This window comes from Egretta garzetta, unplaced genomic scaffold, assembly GCF_000687185.1.
Source record: "Egretta garzetta isolate BGI_Z169 unplaced genomic scaffold, ASM68718v1 scaffold117, whole genome shotgun sequence".
Lineage (NCBI taxonomy): Eukaryota > Metazoa > Chordata > Aves > Pelecaniformes > Ardeidae > Egretta > Egretta garzetta.
The window spans coordinates 4,012,213-4,012,504 of NW_009260479.1; positions in this window are offsets into that span (position 1 = coordinate 4,012,213).

Genomic DNA, 292 nt, shown 5'->3' on the forward strand with positions numbered 1-292 from the left:
AGGGAGGGAGCGTAGAGGGAGGGGGAAGGATGGGAGAAGCAGAGGGAAGGGGAGGAGTTTCTCCAGCTCCGGCCTTTAATCCCAGCAGCGAGGTGTCAGGGGGGACCTTCTCAAGAGCATGAGATGCCCTTACAGACGCTGCTTGCTTTCTCACTCTTCCGCCCTTTCAAAAATATCCGGAGCATCCTGGGGGGGTGAGAAAGTTTCCTTCCCCTCGCCCAGCCCCGCCGCACTCTCCCCGAAAGAGAGAGAGAAAAAAACAAACAAGCCAAAAAACACCCAAACGCCACAA